The 18,097-nt window shown below is 43.3% G+C and overlaps 1 long non-coding RNA gene across 1 annotated transcript in view; it reads right to left on the bottom strand.

The window, feature by feature from the left end:
- Positions 1-621: 621 nt before the first annotated feature.
- LOC141176279 (uncharacterized) overlaps positions 622-18,097 on the bottom strand; it is a 55,089-nt gene continuing 37,613 nt past the window's right edge. The window contains exon 3 of the long non-coding RNA XR_012253127.1: positions 622-779. This is a non-coding gene — a long non-coding RNA (uncharacterized lncRNA). The remainder of the gene's footprint in view (positions 780-18,097) is intronic.

The following is an 18,097-nucleotide window of genomic DNA, read 5'->3' as shown; positions in this document are numbered from 1 at the left end:
TGCTCCTTAAGCAGCAAGAAGGATGCGTGAAGTACCAATGCTTTTGTGAGAATGGCACAGCCGGGATAGGACTCATTACTGGAGCCAAAACAGTGGGTCAATAAGAACATCTTTGCAATCTGGGATTCAAGAACATAGTTGCGGAATGTTTAGTTAATTCCACTAAAGTTCTCCTGCCACCACTCCACATTAACATGGAGAGGAGAACTGAAGAGAAAAAGAAAAGGAATAAGAATTAATTTGCAATAAAGTTGCAGAATGAATGTTCAATAAATTTAAATTATAATATTGTTTGCATTTTTGCCTACAGTAAAAATTTTCCTTGTTCATCTCACTTGTAGGTAATTTCATGCGCATTTTGTGCATTATCCATATGTGATGGTTAAATTTATTAAAACAGTCATTGAATTTGAAAACATTTTCATAAACCCAATCGCTGCATACCTGTGCAGGCTGCAATTGTTTTTTCATACTGAATTGGCATGAGAAAATAGTCGGTGCTATGTACTGCCCCTTAGTATAATATTGGGTTGAGTGCTATTCGATAAAATATTGGATAGCTCAAGGCCGTGTTTTACGCCAATGTGAGTGAGCCCTAAACATTACTCCCCGATGCAGCACTTCATAGGAAAACATACGTACAAACGTGTACAACAAAACACACACAAATATACACCTTACCATCAGTAAAATAGTAGTCGGGGTACTTCTCCTCAAACACGTAGATGGGTTTAGGCTTCCCTTTCAGCCTCTCGCTGACTCTCCTTACAAGCTCATACCTGCCAGCAAGCAAAATGCGAAATATAGTTACTAACATTTACTACATGTCTACTTTACGTCAGCAACATTTCTGACATCCCTTTTCTTAACATGTTTAAATGTTCAGCAGCATTTTTTCAATAACATTTACAAATCTTTTTTTTTTTTTTTTTTTTTAGAATGGATCACTTCGGTTCTGAAGTGACTGAGGGGCCTATATTTCAGAAACCCCACAATCAAGACCACATTTTAATAACGGCACCCTTCAAGGTATTAAAAACCACATTCAAAAGTTTGTTAACCTTTCAAGTATAGAAATTGGAGCCCAAAATTTGTTGTGCAATTTCTCCTGCATATGCCGGCACCCGATGTGTGGCCGGAAACTACTGTTTGGGCACACCATAACCATAGGGCTCGGAAGAAAAGGAGGGCTACTTGACTTCTGATGCAGAATTTTGGCAAAAATGCTTTGAGACTGCCATGTAACATTTGAGAAGCCTCGAGGTTGCCAAAACAGCAGAAACCTGCTGCAAGTGAAGCCATTTTGGAAATTACACCCTCTCAGTTGCGGTTGGACTGCACAGGTGTTCTCCAGAAATCAGAATGCAATTGGTGTTGCAGAGTGAAATCTGTATATTTCAACTGCATGATGATGAAACTGAGTGAAAACTTGTTTTTTGTGAGTTGAGTGGCAGCTTTTCTTGGTACCATTTTGCAGTAGATAACATTTTGCTTTTAAGGCTAAGTTCACAATTATCCCATGCTCTGCGCTGAGCACTTATGTCACAGCTTCCATCTAACAGACTTTACTTTAACCCCTTCACGACCTTCGATGTATCCATAAGTCCAGGTTGGTAAGTACTTCCAGATTTGTCACGCACAGACTCTGTGGGAGCACGAACACCGCCGGGTGTTCAGCGATTCTGACAGCTGACACCCAGCTCTCACTGAAGGGCAGTTTAACCCCCTACACACTGCGATCAATATCGATCGCGGCATTTACAAGGCAGGGGCCGATCATTGCCATGGTGACTCGACGTTGTCATGATGACATCTGGGTCACGAGTGCTAGCAAGCCAATTAGATCAAGAGCAGTGCATGATCTAACTAGCACTGACAGTTTATAAATCACTGCAATGCTTGTGCATTGCTATGCTTTAGAATCTTTATTATGGTGATCAGAGCTGCGAAAGTCCCATAGAGAGATTAAGTAATAAGGTTTAAAAAAATATTGTAAATTATTTTTTATTCCCTTCACCCAGAACCTGTTTTCACCTTCCTAACCAGGCCATTTTTTTCAATTCTGACCATTGTCACTTTATGAGGTAATAACCTTGGAACGCTTCAACGGATCCCACTGATTCTCAGATTCTTTTTTTCATGACATATTCTGCTTTATAATAATGTTAAAATTTCTTCGATATGACTTGTATTTATTTGAGAGAAAAAAATCTGAAAACTGGCGAAAATTTTGCAATTTTTAAAATTGTAATTTTTATGCCTTTAAATCAGAGCGATATGTCACACAAAACATTTAATAAATAACATTTCCCACATGTCTACTTTACATCTGCATCATTTTTAAAACATTTTTTTTTTCTGTTTGAAAGTTAGAAAAGTTAAAAGTTGACCAGCGATTTCTCATTTTTAGGGACCACATCAGATTTGAAGTGACTTTGAGAGGTCTATATGACAGAAAATACCTAAAAGTGACACCATTCTAAAAACTGCACCCCTCAAGGTGCTCAAAACCACATTCAAGTATATTAACCCTTCCTTCAGTTGTTTCACAGGAACTAAAGGAATGTGGAAGGAAAAAATTAACATTTAACTATTTTCACAAAAAATTTACTTTAGACCCAAATGTTTTTATTTTCACAAGGGTAACAGGAGAAAATGGACCCCAAACACTGTAAAATTTCCCAAGAGTACAACATAGATGGGGGAAAACTACTGTGTGGGCGCACAGCAGGGCTCAGAACGGAAGGAGTGCTATTTAACTTTTGAAATGCAAAATGTGCTGAAATCATTGGAGGACATCATGTCACATTTGGAGAGCCCCTGATGTGCCTACAGAGTGGAAACCCACCACAAGAGACCCCATTTTGTTAACTAGACCCCTTAAGGAATTTATCTAGATGTGTGTTGAGCACCTTGAACCCCCAGGTACTTCACTGAATTTTTCAACACTGATCTGTGAAAATTAAAAAAAATATATATATTTTTCTCACAAAAATATTGCTTTAACCGCAAGTTTTTTCATTTTTACAAGGATAGCAGGAGAGAATGGACCCCAAAATGTGTTGTGCAATTTCTCCTGAGTACGCAGATACCCTATATGTGGTCCAAAACTACTTTTGAGGCACAGTGCAAAGCTCTGAAGGGAAATTTATACCGTAAATTTATCACTTAAACATGAGCCATGTATGAGGGTGTCAGAGCCGGAGTCGTGGAGTCGAAGGTGGAGTCGGTGTCATGGAAATTGAGGAGTCGAAGGTTTGGCTTACCGACTCCACATACCATTGGGCAGTGAAGAAAAATAATTAAATTTTTACCACCAAAATTTTGTTTCAGCCCCAGATTTTACACTTTCACACTGGGCAAAAATGGCACAAAAAAAATTGTCCCACAATTTTAGCTGAATGTAGAAATACCCCATATGGGTCATTTTCTGTCAAGTGATCCAAATCTGAATATTTTTTTTACCTGATGTCTTCGGATTTTTTTTTTCTTTGTTTTTTTTTCAGTGCTAATTTAGTGAATTGCAAAATAAGGTAGTTAATTTTATATAGATTTCTAAAGTTTTGAAAAAGTTAGAATTTTGGGCTTGCATAATGATAAATTTTTGATATGTCATATCTCGGGTTAGAAATAAGATAAAGAGATCTCCCACCGTTCTGTTTAGAAAGGTACAAGCTTTAATTTGACATGTCACAAGATTATGTTTGCTAATATTTTGTTTTTGAGGAGTCAAATTAAAAAGGAGCCATTACAGGTAAGAGGAGTGTATGGCGCCGGAGATCGCGGTAAGCGTAAGCACTGAACGCATACCGCGATCTAGGGCGCCATACTTTCATACTTACCTAACCGGGAGGTGTGTTGCCCCGGCGCCTCTGTTCTGGCCGGAGACTGGGTCAGGAATGCGGGGTCGGAACCGGCGCATGCGCATAGCGCGCTATCCGGCGCCATTTTACTGAAGACACATTTGCCATGCATACCAGGACTGGGGATGAGGGGTACCATACATACCAGGATACGGATGAGGGGTACCATACATACCAGGATTGAGGATGAGGGATACCATACATACCAGGATTGGTGATGAGGGGTGCCATGAATACCAGGATTGGGAATGAGGGGTATCATGCATACCAGGATGAGGGATGGGATGCCATGCATTCCAGGATGGGGATGAGGGGTACCATGCATACCAGCATAAGGCTGAGGGGCCATACATACAAGGATTGGGGATGAGGGAGCCATGCATACCAGAATTGATATGAGGGGTGCCAAGCATACCAGGATTGGAGATGAGGGGTGCCATGCTTACCAGGACTGAGGATGAGGGGAACATACATACCAGGATTGGGGATGAGGGGGGCCATGCATACCAGGATTGGGGATGAGGGGTCCCAAGTATACCAGGATTGAAGATGAGGGGTGGCACGCATACCAGGATAGGGATGAGGGGATACCATGCATACCAGGATAGGGATGAAGGGGTACCATGCATACCAGGATAGGGATGAGGGGCCATGCATACCAGGATACGAATGAGGGGCCATGCATACCAGGATGGGGATGAGGGGGTACCATACATACCAAGATAGGGATGAGGGATGGGGTACCATGCATACCAGGATAGGGATGAGGGGTACCAAGCACACCAGAATGAGGGATGGTGTGCCATGAATACCAAGATTGGGGATGAGGAGTGCCATGCATACCAGGATGGGGGTAAGGGGCCCATGCATGCCAGGATAAGGCTAAGGAGGCCATACATACCAGCATTGGGGATGAGGGAGCCATGCATACCAAGATGAGGGATGGGGTGCCATGTATACCAGGATTGGGATGAGGGGTGCCATGCATACCAGGATTGGTATAAGGGCTGCCATGCATACCAGGATTGGGGATGAGGGGTGCCATTCATACCAGGATAGGGATGAGGGGTACCATGCATACCAGGATAGGGATGAGGGGGTACCATGCATACCAGGATAGGGATGAGGGGTATCATGCATACCAGGATTAGATGGGGCAGCACATAACAGGATGGGGGAACAGGATTGGGTAGCACAAATACCAAAATGGGGAGCCACAAATACCAGGATGGGGGCTGCACAAATACCAGGATGGGGACAGCACAAATATCAGGATGGGGACAGCACATAACAGGATGGGGGCGCAGAATAGGGGCAGCACATAACAGGATGGGGGACCATATACCAATAAAAATGCTCGCCACCCGGGCGTAGAACAGGTTCAATAGCTACTATGTTATAAAAAATTTTAAATAGGTATAAGTGTTACCTGTGTTTTTGGTTACATTTGTACAAGGACTCAAGTTGGGATCTCTCCTTGGGACAATACTTTTATATGTTTAATACTAAAGTAAAAGAAGCAATATTAACCCCTTTAAAGGCTGTTTGCACGTTAATGACCAGGCTAATTTTTACAATTCTGACCAGTGTCACTTTACGAGGTAATAACTCTGGAACGCTTTAACGGATCCCACTGATTCTGAGAAAGTGTCTGGCTGTGACGGCATAAAGATGAGCCGAGGTCATGTCCAATGAACTCAGCTCACCTCATGCACGTCACTGACAGCGTGGGAGAATTCTACTGCGCATGCGGTGAGCGTGAGAGAATTCTCCCATGCTGTCAGTGACGTGCATGAGGTGAGCTCATGTCCAATGAACTCAGCTCACCTCATGCACGTCATTGACAGCGTGGGAGAATTCTCCTGCACTCAGCTCTTGAGCAGGAGAATTCTCCCACGCTGGGATGGCATTGAGATGACAGGCTGGATCGCAGCTGAATGCTGCCATCCAGCTTTTCATCCTTCAGAGACACTGCAGAGCGCAAGCATGCCTGCGCTCTGCAGTGTCTATGAAGGATGGCATGCTGGATGGCAGCGCTCAGCAGCGATCCAGCCTGTCATCTCAATGCCATCCCAGCATGGGAGAATTCTCCTGCTGAAGCGCTGAGTGCAGGAGAATTCTCCCACGCTGTCAATGACGTGCATGAGGTGAGCTGAGTTCATTGGACATGAGCTCACCTCATGCACGTCACTGACACCTTGGGAGAATTCTCTCACGCTCACCGCATGCGCAGTAGAATTCTCCGACGCTGTCAGTGACGTGCATGAGGTGAGCTGAGTTCATTGGACATGACCTCGGCTCATCTTTATGCCGTCACAGCCAGACACTGAGGAGCGCAAGCATGCCTGCGCTTCTCAGTGTCTGCGGCATGGCAAGCTGGATGGCAGCTTTCGGCTGCGATCCAGCCTGTTATGTGAATGTAGCAGAGCTGGAGCCATCCTGGGAACCATCGAAAGGTAAGGATGAAGTTGCTTTATTATTTTACTTTTATTGCAGGAGATCGTTGGCTTTAGCTGGAATGGGCGTGATGGTAAGTATGGTTTAATTTAGAACAATAAAGAATTGTGTGTTTATTTCAATTAAAGGACTTTATTCTGGGTGTTTGTGTTTTTTTTTTTAACTTTGACTATGGGGTTAGTAATGGGGGTGTCTTACAGACGCCTTTCCATTACTAACCTGGGCTTGATGTCAGCTGGCATTATAAGCTGACATCAACCCCAGCCCTATTACCCCACTGCCACCGCTACAGGGCAGTGGGAAGAGCGAGGCTAAGTGCCAGAATTGGCGCATCCTATGGATGCGCCATTTCTGGGGCGGCTGACGGCTGGTGTTTCTAGCCTGGGAGGGGGCCAATATTCATGGCACCCTTCCTGGGCTACTAATATCAGCCCCCAGCTGTCTGCCTAGCCTTTGCTAGCTATTAAAATAGGGGATTCCCCACATCATTTTTTTGGGGGTCCCCCATTTTAATAGCTAGTAAAGGCTAGGTATTCAGCTGGGGGCTGATATTAGTAGCCTGGGAAGCTCCGTGGGTATTACCCCCTTCCCAGGCTTCAAACATCTGCCCCAGCCATCTGCTTAACCTCCGCTAAAGACTAAAATTACAGGGAACCCCACGCCAATTTTTTTTTTAATAAATCCTTTATTTTAACACTAAATGACAAGCACAGTAACCAACACTATCACTGTACTTCTTATATATGTGACTGACATGTTTCTATCTATCTAATCTATGTGTGATGCTCTATTCTTTCTATTCTAAATTGTCGGGTATCGATGCTGAATTGCCGGCCGGCTTTTTTAAAGAGACTGTGCATGAAAACACTATTATTTTTTTTAATAAATCCTTTAACACTAAATGACAAGTACAGTAAGCAACACTGTCACTGTACTTCTTATATATGTGACTGACATGTTTCTATCTATCTAATCTATGTGTGATGCTCTATTCTTTCTGTTCTAAATTGTCGGGTACCGTTGTATGCCGCTGCTGAATTGCCGGCTTTTCATGTAATACATTCTACATTATTCTTAGTTGTTTTCCTTCATGTAGAATTAACCTACAAGGAAAGAAAGGGTTTATTTTCATTTCGATATTTGTGTCCCATTGACTTGCATTGGTTTCCGGTATCGGAATCGGCAATATCCAATATTTTTTGGGTATCGGTCCGATCCAATCCGATATTTCGCGATATCGGAAGGTATCGCTCAACACTAGTTGTCATATATCAGTTGTGTAAGTCAGAAATGAATTTAGTAGCCCATGGATGTGTGGTACAGGCTGAAGCATTCTTTCATACACAGGACAGGTTTGTCAGTGCAGGTGTCGCATTCCGTAGCACACTCAGCACCTCTTTTGTGACTTACCTTTTTTTCTGCTTTGAGGGACTTCCCCCGGGAAATGTTGGCATTGTACTATACGAGCACCTTCAGTTCCGGAATTACTGGGGCCTGCTCCTTCCTCACTGCCAAATAACAGGGCCTTGATCACTACCTCCTGGAACCGAAAATACGATGTAGCGGTCTGGCCTGCACATCGTGATAAAAGAAAAGTGTTATGCATTGCCATCTGTACGATGTGCACGGCCACCTTCTTGTACCACACCTTGGCCTTTCTCAAAGCACTGTACGGCTGGTGGACTTGATCAGAGAGATCAACTCCCCCCCCAGTACACAATCTGGTTTGACGACCTGTGTAGAGGTACCTCGTACAGTGCTGGGAGTGCTGCCATCACCATGTATGGTGGTCAAGAGAAGGACATCCCTCTTGTCCTAGTACTTGACCACCAGCATGTGGTTGCTACATTGGGCTCTGCTCTCACCCCTTCTGAGCAGCTGCCCAATTAGCATCTTCGAGAGGCATCTGATTTTTGCGGACAGTATTTCAAGGCTGCGGTACCTCACACAAAGAGGGACTTAAAGAGTGGGATGTTGGTATAAAAGTTATCCACGTAGAGGTGATAAACTTGATCCAGCAGTGGGCGCACCAAATCCAACACAATTTTACCACTCACTCTCAGGACAGGGGGGCATTCAGTGGGCTCAATGCAGGAGTCCTTTCCTTCATAAACCCTAAACTTGTGGGTGTACCCTGAGGTACTCTCACACAGTTTGTACAGCTTCATTTCGTACCTGGCCCTCTTAGTGCGCAGGTACTGCCAGAATTTAAGCCTCCCCTTAAGATGAATTTGGGACTCATCCACGTAGATGTCATTTTGAGGCATGTACATTTCAGTAGACTTGTTGTTGAAGTTCTTCGATGACCGGCCGAACTTTGAAAAGATGATTGGGATCATCTCGGTGAGAACAACGTACATTATCATTTAATGCAAGAATTTGTGGATGGTCTCAAAACGTGTCTGGATCATGACCATTCGGAACAATGGAGTGTTATACAAAACGTTAACACTCCAATGAACTTCTAGCTTCTTCAGTATCCCCATGTGAAGGACCAGGCCCCAAAACTTCTAACTTCAAGTTAGAAAATGATGAGTGGTTTTGTGACAAAAATTGTTGAGCGTACAAATTAGTTTCGCCCACCATCAGGTTTAAAAAATCCTCAGAGAAAAAGACTTTGAAAAAGTCTATTTCTGTGAGGCGGGTGGTGTCAAACTTGATTCCTTATTGCACCAGAATATGCGGAATCTGTGGCTCATAATTTTCGAGGGTCTAGGTCCACATGGGGTCAATAATGGCTGGCGCTGGTTCAGCTTCTGTCCTAGGGCGTCTTTTTGGCGGTTCAGAATCACCCGAGGAGGAAGAGGGGGACGAGGATGAGGAAAAATAAAGAAAGGTGGGATCCTCTCCCTTACTGTCAGTGTTGAAGGCAAGGAAAGTAGTGTATGGCTCCTTCACTGAATACCGTGTGTGGGACAAGTGGGACAACATTTTTTTTTTCATGTATGTGGTGTTTGTATCAGTACTTTATTCAGTTGTGTGTGTGAGAGTGCTTGGTGTAAACTTTTTTTTTTTTTAAAGAAAAAAAGCAATAACAGGAGGTGGTGCAAAGGGGGGGGGGGAGAAAAAAAAGTCTATGAAACAAAACAGTGGAAAACAGCAAGCATGAGTGCGGATCAGAGATGTGCGCCAAGTGCAACACTTGGCGGCTGCTGGATGTGCGCACGGAGGTGGTGCAAAGGGAGGGGGAGTGCAAAACAGCAAACACGAGTGTGAATCAGTGATCTGCATCACTGACTAACGCTCGATGGCTGATGGATGTGCACAAGGAGGTGGTGCAAAGGGAGGGGAGAAAAAAAGTGTAATGCTCGGCAGCTGCTGGATGTGCGCACAGAGGTAGTGCAAAGGAGGGGGGAATGGACAGAGACAAAAAAAAGTCCTGGAAAACAGCGAGCACAGACGTTGATCAGTGATTTGCGTCATTGATCCATGCTCAGCCGCTGCAGGACGCACGAAAAAAAAAATCTGCCAAAAATCAAGTACTGATCATCACTCGGTGGCAGAAAGGGGGAGGTGGGGAGTTTGATAAAAAGAGGGGGAAAGGAGGAAGAGGGGGATTGAGGTGGATGAGGAGAGATCAGGCAGGGATCTTCTTTCTTCTATCTTCTTTATTTGCTAGCAGCAGGAGCAGCAATTGTGGGGTCACAGGCTTTTGTCGCACCACAAGGCCCAGCACGGCACACAATCTGACAGCGTGACCGCCCTGTACAAGTCCTCAGCTACTATGAGGAAGTGCAGGACAGTCACAGCCAGGTCACAGCGCATCTGTGCGCTGTGACTGGTGCGATCGATGTCATCGTCGATAACATCAATCATAGCGGGCTCAGGTGAGGCCTGGCGTTGCCAGGCACCAGCCTGTGATCGGTGCTCTTACAGCCAATCACAGCGGTCATAGTTGCAGGGGGGCGGTGACATCCTCCTAGGATGACGACGCCATCTACCCTGAGGTAAGATGCACCAGAATTTAAATGTGATCACTACGACTCCGGTCACGGTGCCTCATTAAAGATGAGAAGTAATAATAAGTACCTGGTCCATAAGACCCAGGGCACAGGACAGTATTATTACGTACAATGTCAGAAAGGGTTATTTAAATACACGTGTTTCAATTTTTTTATTATTAATATTACAACACTAGATATGTACTTTTTCAAGTTTTTAAACAGAGTATAGTAGTTAAATCACCAAGCTTTAAAATAAAACAAAATTAACTAGTATGAACAATTGAATTAATAGTAAGTCCTTTTGTTTCATCAATTTGTCCCTTCTACTGGGCAAGATTTAATCTTGTCAACAATCTCTTATAACAATGGCCGTTTCCTTTTGTGTCAGTATGTATGGTTGTTATGGTGTTAGAGTCCACCTGAGTTAATATCTGATTTTTGGTTACTTTTAATAGCTTTGGTTTTCTTGGATACACAAAGGAAGGGGACGGACCAGAAGGATGCAGAAAAATCCCTTCTACTTCTTCATTAGCATAATCTTGGCAGAGTACATTAGCCGGCAGCCACCAGTGCTGATCATATTCACAGGTCACATAACCAGTTATGTCACCATTGCCAATCTTGTGCCATCTTCAATCACTTCATGGACTTCACTGTCGTTGCTGAATGAATGTTTTTATTTCTGTGTCACTCAGTGGAATGAAAGTGTGGTATTGTGAAGTTCTTGTGATGGGTTCTACTTCCTGTAACTAATGTTTTAACAAAATCTCCTCTTCTTTGTAGTCCTGGTTTGTACAGTACATGAACTGAATGTTAGGAATATTTTCTCACTGCAGCTGAATAGTTGGCGGTGTGTTAAGATGTGGTCTGAATATGGCCTCTGGAGGCTAGCCCGAGCTGCAAGACGTTGCACGCTGCCTTCTTAACCATCACATACACCTTTGCCATGAGCTGTAGAAAAAAGAGCCATTCAGCTTCCACTCCAAATTCTTTCTTGTGATGGCAGACATTTATAAAAACATGAGTTTTTTATTTGTAAAAAAAGACCTTATACTTTTAGACCACAGACTGAACAGATCTGAATTCAAGATTTTCGAATTGACAGTGTTTATACTGTTTTATTTTAGTTTGTTTTTTAACCACTTAACAACATCTGACGTACTAATACGCGTCTGTGCCCTGGGACTTCAGAGCCAGACCCGTATTAGTAAATCATGGCGATCACGAGCGCACACAGGCTGTGCGGGCGCGATCGCCGCCGGGTGTCAGCTGATTGTCACAGCTGACACCCGGTACTATGTGCAGGGAGCGCTCAGGCACCGCTCCCAGCACATTAACCCCCGCGATGCTGCGATCGAAGTCGACCGCAGCATTGCGGGGGCAAGGGGAGGTGATCGCAGATACTCACCTCCTCTTCTGGCTTCCAGCGCTGTCTGCCGTGGCTTCCAGGATGTTGCCATGACAACCCGATGTCGTCATGACAACATCCGGGTCACCAGACAGCAGGAAGATTGTTTGGACATGCTCAGTGCATCTCCAAGCAATCTTCTCCCTGTCCAGCACTGACAGCCTGCATGGCACAGGGATAGTGCTGCATTCCTGTGTCATGCAGGCGATCAGAGAAAAAAAAGTGAAAGTCCCATAGTGGGACAAAGTAATAAAGTATAAAAACTATCAGAAAGTGAAAAAAAAAAAAGAATTGTAAAAATATATAAAAAAAAATAAAAAAAATAATCCACCAAAAATAAAAATATAATGTACCCATCAATAAATATTATTATAAAAAAAAACAAAACAAACAATAAAAGTACACATATTTGGTATCGCCGCGTCCGGAACAACCTGACCTATAAAACTGTCCCACTAGTTAACCCCTTCAGTGAACACGGTAAAAAAAATGAAAAAAAAACGAAGCAAAAAACAATGCTTTATCATCATACCGCCAAACAAAAAATGGAATAACACGCGATCAAAAAGACGAATATAAATAAATATGGTACCGCTGAAAACGTCATCTCGTCCCCCAAAAAACAAGCTGCCACACAGCTCCATCAGCCGAAAAATAAAAAAGTTATAGCTCTCAGAATAAAGCAATGCTAAAAAATATTTTTTTCTATAAAATTGCTTTCATTATGTAAAAGTGCAAAACATAGAAATACGATATAAATGTGGTACCGCTGTAAACGTACTGACCCGAAGAATAAACCTGCCTTATCAATTTTACCACACGCGGAACAGAATAAAAAAAACAAAAAAAACAATTCCTGAATTGTTGGTTTTTGTTTATTCTGCCTCCCAAAAATCGGAATAGAAAGCGATCAAAAAATGTCACGTGCCTGAAAATGGCACCAATAACAACGTCAACTCATCCCGCAAAAAACGAGCCGTCATATGACTGTCTGCCAAAATCTGGAAAAATTATAGCTCTCAAAATATGGCGATGCAAAAACTAGATTTTACAAAAAATGCGTCTTTTAGTGTGTGACAGCTGTCAGTCAGAAAAACCCCATAGGATTCTGGTATCGCTGTAGTCTCACCGACCCGAAGAATAAGGTCGTCTAATCACTTATACCGCATGAGGAACGACGTAAAAAATAAACTCTCAGGTTAGGGTTGTGCTAGGGTTAGGGCTGGGTTGGGGTTAGGGTTGTGATGGGGTTGTGATTTTTTACAAAAGAAAAAAACATGACAATAAGGCGACTAGTGTTGAGCGCAAGTGCTCGCTACTTGATTTTGCATCGGGTGCTCTGGTATGCATTGAGTATCGTGGGTATTTAAGTGACATGCTCGAGTCTCCGCCCCATAAGCTTCACGGCCCAAAAAACTTTGCGGGGATTGTCTGCCATGCATGAGCGATCCCCGCATGTTTTTTTTTGGGTGTCTAATAACCGTGAAACATCCGGGCGGGGACTCAAGCATGTCACTCGAGCACACGCAGTACATGGTGCATACCTGAGTACCCGATGCAAACTCAAGTAGCGAACACTTGCGCTCAAGACTAATGACAACTTATTCAATATAATGACCTAATGTTATCAAATTCTGTGTCGTACCTCTGGGTTCAAAATGTTCACTATACACCTTAATAAAATCCTTGAGGGGTTTAGTTTCCAAAATGGGGTCACTTGTGGGGGAGCTCCACTGTTTAGGCACATCAGGGGCTCTCCAAACGCGACATGGTGTCCGCTAACAAATCAGGGGCTCTCCAAACGCGACATGGTGTCCGCTAACAAATTGAATGGAAAATCGGCTCAAATTGTTAGAGGACGCCATGTTGCGTTTGGAGCTCCCCCACAAGTGACCCCATTTTGGAAACTAGACCACCCAAGGCACCTATCTAGATGCATAGTCAGCACTTGGAACCCTTAGGTGCTTCACAAATTGATTCGTAAAAATGGAAAAGGATTTTTTTTCCACTTTTTCATTTTTACAAATCAATTTGTGAAGCACCTGGGGGTTCCAACTGCTCACTATGCATCTAGATAGCTGCCTTGGAGGGTCTAGTTTCCAAAATGAGGTCACTTGTGGGGGAGCTCCAATGTTTGGGCACACAAGGACTCTCCAAATGCAACATGGTGTCCGCTAACAAATTGTCGGCTCAAATTGTTAGCGGACACCATGTTGCGTTTGGAGAGCCCCTGTGTGCCCAAACATTGGAGCTCCCCCACAAGTGACCCCATTTTGTAAACTAGACCCCCCAAGGCACCTATCTAGATGCATAGTGAGCACTTGGAGCCCCCAGGTGCTTCACAAATTGATTCATAAAAATGAAAAAGTGTTTTTTTTTTCACTTTTTCATTTTTACGAATCAATTTGTGAAGCACCTGGGGGTTCCAAGTGCTCACTATGAATCTAGATAGGTGCCTTTGGGGGTCTAGTTTCCAAAATGGGGTCACTTGTGGGGGAGCTCCAATGTTTGGGCACAAAGGGGCTCTCCAAACGCAACATGGCGTCCGCTAATTATTCAAGCAAATTTTACAATGAAAAAGTCAAATGGCGCTCCTTCCCTTCCGAGCCCTGCCGTGTGCCCAAACAGTGTTTTTTCCCACATATGGGGTATCTGCGTGCCCAGGGGAAATTGCACAACAAATTTTGGGGTCCATTTTTTGTTACCCCTGTGAAAATAAAAAAAATTGGGTCTAAAGTAACATTTTTGTGAAAAGAGTTAAATGTTCATTTTTTTCTTCCACATTCCAAAAATTCCTGTGAAGCACCTGAAGGGTTAATAAACTTATTGAATGTGGTTTGGAGCACCTTGAGGGGTGCAGTTTTTAGAATGGTGTCACTTTTGGGTATTTTCTGCCATGAAGACCTCTCAAAGTGACTTCAAATGTGATGTGGTCCCTAAAAAAATGGTTTTGTAAATTTTGTTGGAAAAATTAGAAATCGCTGGTCAACTTTTAACCTTTATAGCTCCCTAACAGAAAAAAATTTTGGTTCCAAAATTGTGCTGATGTAAAGTAGACATGTGGGAAAATTCAAATTGTGAAAATTGCAAAATTTTCAACATTTTCACCAAATTTCCGTTTTTTTCACAAATAAACGCAAGTGATATCGAAGAAATGTTACCACAATCATGAAGTACAATATGTCACGAAAAAAACAATCTCAGAATCAGGGGGATCCGTTGAAGCGTTCCAGAGTAATTACCTCATAAAGTGACAGGGGTCAGAATTGTAAAAATTGGCCTGGTCATTAACGTGCAAACCACCCTCGGGGGTTAAGGGGTTAAGTATGATCCCATTGAGATGCCAACTTGAATTTTGGTACAGATGTGGCTAGGAGCATAGGAGGTACATGTTATTTTTTTTGCAAATTTAATATTAGATTGATTTTTTGGAAATCCATTTTGAAATTTTGTGTTTGATTCCGCATGGGTAAAATATTAACAATATTAATAATCTTTATTTTTATATAGCGCTAACATATTTCACAGCACTTTACATACATTATCATCGCTGTCCCCATTGGGGCTCACAATCTAAATTCCCTATCAGTATGTCTTTGGAGTGTGGGAGGAAACCAGAGAACCCGGAAGAAACCCACGCAAACACGGGAAGAACATACAAACTCCTTGCAGATGTTGTCCTTGGTGGGATTTGAATCCAGGACCCCAGTGCTGCAAGGCTGCAGTGCTAACTATTGAGCCACCGTGCTTTTTCCACAGTAAGAGCTCAGGTGTGATCTATATGGCAACCTGCCCATATCCACTTAATTATGTGGGCAAAACTAAGAGAGAACTGAGGAGGAGAGTGAGTGAACATCTGGGTGACATCAGGAATGATCGACATACCCCACTGTCAAGACATATGAGAACAACACATCTGGGTGAAGTAGATGAAATTCTCTTTACAGTTATTGAGGTTGTGAAATCTAGCCCCAGAGGGTGCGATCAGGATAAGGACCTATTGAAACATGAATGTGAATGGACCTTTAGAGTGGATTCCCTTACCCCTAAGTGGATAAACAAACAAATTACATAGGCCTGTTTCTTATAACCATGAGACGTTATGATGGACCTTTGAATCGACTGGATTGTTTTGGCTGACCATATAAGCTAGTTTTTTGTCCCCTCATTGTGGGCTGCACAAATTCTTGTGTCTATTTTTTTATCTGGATTAGACTTCATCATTATATATAGTTTCTGCAGCTAGCACCTGTTCACACTTAGGATGTGCTGGTCAGTTTTCTTATTATATATTACTATAGGAGGTTGTAACTGCCTCCTGTCTGACCTGGCATTCCCCCCATTTAACCAGCAGGTGATGTATATTCTATTCTACCAGCCCATTTGAATTGTAGGTGTTTTAGCCCAGAAGTGACATGTTCTGTCCAGAGTTATAGGCTTGTAGCCCAAGAGAGGCACGTAGGCAGAGAAGTACCCATCAGACGGGAGGTCACCTTGCAGCGGTTGATGGGCACACATGAATTGGCCAATTTATGCGCTAAGAACCTCCGTTTATTGTAAGTAAAGTCCATTGAGTAATATCACAGTTTATATCAAACGTTTTTATTGTCTTTATGTATTTTGGCCATAATGGAGTGCTGCTGTGCTTTCTTTTCATATATCTTATTCAGTTTCTGCAGCTTGCACCTGTTCACATTTAGGATGTGCTGGTCAGTTCTTTTTACACATTTACACATATATATACAGTACAGACCAAAAGTTTGGACACACCTTCTCATTTATAGATTTTTCTGTATTTTCATGACTATGAAAATTGTACATTCACACTGAAGGCATAAAAACTATGAATTAACACATGTGGAATTATATACTTAACAAAAAAGTGTGAAACAACTGAAAATATGTCTTATATTCTAGGTTCTTCAAAGTAGTCACCTTTTGCTTTGATGACTGCTTCGCACACTCTTGGCATTCCCTTGATGAGCTTCAAGAGGTAGTCACCGGAAATGGTCTTCCAACAATCTTGAAGGAGTTCCCAGAGATGCTTAGCACTTGTTGGCCCTTTTGCCTTCACTCTGCGGTCCAGCTCACCCCAAACAAATCTTGATTGGGTTCAGGTCTGGTGACTGTGGAGGCCAGGTCATCTGGCGTAGCACCCCATCACTCTCCTTCTTGGTCAAATAGCCCTTACACAGCCTGGAGGTGTGTTTGGGGTCATTGTTCTGTTGAAAAATAAATGATGGTCCAGCTAAACGCAAACCGGATGGAATAGCATGCCGCTGCAAGATCCTGTGGTAGCCATGCTGGTTCAGTATGCCTTCAATTTTGAATAAATCCCCAACAGTGTCACCAGCAAAGCACCCCCACACCATCACACCTCCTCCTCCATGCTTCACGGTGGGAACTAGGCATGTAGAGTCTATGGCTGTGTGCACACGATACGTTTTTTATGCGTTTCCGCAGCTGCGGAAAAGCTGCGGAAACGCATTAAAAAAGCATGGTAGAAGGGCAGCAATGTTCCCCAATGGAAATCCGCATATGCTGTGCCCATGCTGCGGATTTTTCCGCAGCGTTTATGCTGCGCTCAAAACTCCGCAGCATGTCCATTAATTTTGCGGAAATGCGGCGTTTTCGTCGCCACTGACTTGCATTAGACCGCATGGATTACACATCACTGTATATGTAGATGCGTAATCCACGCGTTCTAATGTGCGGATGGTACCCGGGTGTAGATGAGAGGAGAGTCTCATCCACACCCAGGTACCATTAAAAAATCTGTGAATAAAATAAAAAATAAATGTATACTTACCTACTGTCGGCCCGCGTACCGCTCCTGCTTGGTTCCCGGCACTTTGCAGTGAGTTGAAGGACCTGCGCTGACGTCAGAGTCATGTGACAGGTCACGTGACGCTGACGTCGGCAGGTCTTTAAATTCAGTGTTGCCGGAAGGGAGAACGGAGTGAGCTGGACAGCGCGGGCCATCGGAGGGTAAAGTATACATTTATTTTTTATTTTTACCACTCTCTCGGGTCACACTATATAAATCCATACTGTTTGCATGGATTTATATAGTGTGACCTAGTTGTCAAGCACTTTCCAGGTGATGCTAAAATCGCCTGGAAAGCGCTTGTCAATCCACATGCGGAAACGCATGTGAATCCGCATGTATTCCGCAGGAAAAACGCATGCACAATCTGCATGCGTTTTTTCTGCCAGGGAGATGCAGAAATGATGCAGAAATTTTCTGCTTCATTTCTGCATCGTGTGCACATACCCTATCTGTTCACCTTTTCTGTGTCGCACAAAGATCTCAAATTTGGACTCATCAAACCAAAGCACAGATTTCTACTGGTCTAATGTCCATTCCTTGTGTTCTTTAGCCCAAACAAGTCTCTTCTGCTTGTTGCCTGTCTTTAGCAGTGGTT

Source organism: Phyllobates terribilis, unplaced genomic scaffold (genome assembly GCF_046119375.1).
Source record: "Phyllobates terribilis strain yellow unplaced genomic scaffold, ASM4611937v1 Scaffold_23__1_contigs__length_19252631, whole genome shotgun sequence".
Taxonomy (NCBI): Eukaryota; Metazoa; Chordata; class Amphibia; order Anura; family Dendrobatidae; genus Phyllobates; species Phyllobates terribilis.
Note: the sequence above shows the minus strand (reverse complement) of the source record. Positions and strands in the feature narration are given on the sequence as shown.